This window comes from Penaeus monodon, chromosome 20, assembly GCF_015228065.2.
Source record: "Penaeus monodon isolate SGIC_2016 chromosome 20, NSTDA_Pmon_1, whole genome shotgun sequence".
NCBI lineage: Eukaryota > Metazoa > Arthropoda > Malacostraca > Decapoda > Penaeidae > Penaeus > Penaeus monodon.
Window position 1 is genome coordinate 26,065,184 of NC_051405.1, and position 1,065 is coordinate 26,066,248.

The following is a 1,065-nucleotide window of genomic DNA, read 5'->3' on the forward strand; positions in this document are numbered from 1 at the left end:
CGGTAATCCCAAGCACCAACACGTGTCTGTTTGCCTCGAGGATCAGCCATCGAACTCCTCTGTCCTTCACTTCCATCTACGTCCTTCTCGACCCTGAGATCGAGGCAGGTCATCAAGTGTCACTCGACCTACATTTCCAAAAGCCCTTCGTATATATGTAAACAAAACTGTTAATGTGTATTTCTTTGCCTGTTTTCTTATCCGAGTGGTGTAGCGTATATATGTTAGTTTCAAATTTGAAGTGATTCTCGTATGTATAATGCATTGCGGTTATCACTCGTATAACAAGAATAACTGTAACTTTTTTCATTCCGAATTTATAAATGATAAGAATAAGTTTTTGATTAAAGTCATATTCTATATTCCTATCTTCTGTATATATCTAGAAGTCTTCAGCTTCGAAAATTACTAAAATCAGTATTTATGTAACCTCCCTTCCCTCGTTGATATGTTCCTGAGACTTCTAATAAGAAAGGGGAATCTTCTTACCATAAATATTTAATACTCCAGAAGTGCCTCTAGAATCTAGAGTCTAAATCCTCTTACAATTTTTTGAAGAAAAAAAAAATCCTTTTTAACTGCATTCTGAGAGAGCACAGTTACCAGAGCTTCCTTCAGTAATTATTGTTTCGTCCTTTTTAGCATTTATATTTCCTTCTTTCTCATTAAAATTCTGCCGACGTGTTCCTTTTTATATTAAAAAAGTGAAAAGCCATTTGCAACATCATGAATCTTAATCACTGTCGGGCAACGAAGGACTCATTGCACATCATGACAGCCAAATGGAGCTTCATGAGTATTTCATATTGATACAATTTTGCCATTCGCACGCTGTTCGCTCCACGTTTTGTTTGGCATGATTTTACGCCGTCATATATGAATCATGCAGAGCGGTATGTTCTGGTATTGTATGCTAAATGATGCATGTAATTATCATTTGCTTCACTTTTATTATAACACGTCTATAAAAAAAAAACACTTTTCCCCTGAGTTGGCATTTTTTTTAAATATGCTTATTGTTCATATTCTGAAACTGCATTACAAATTATATGATAATGTGGATGA

General features: G+C 35.0%; 1 protein-coding gene across 1 annotated transcript in view; it reads right to left on the reverse strand.

Moving 5' to 3' along the window:
- Window positions 1–1,065, reverse strand: part of LOC119585956 — a gene marked incomplete at its 3' end in the record, with an annotated part of 87,813 nt that overhangs the window by 27,725 nt on the left and 59,023 nt on the right.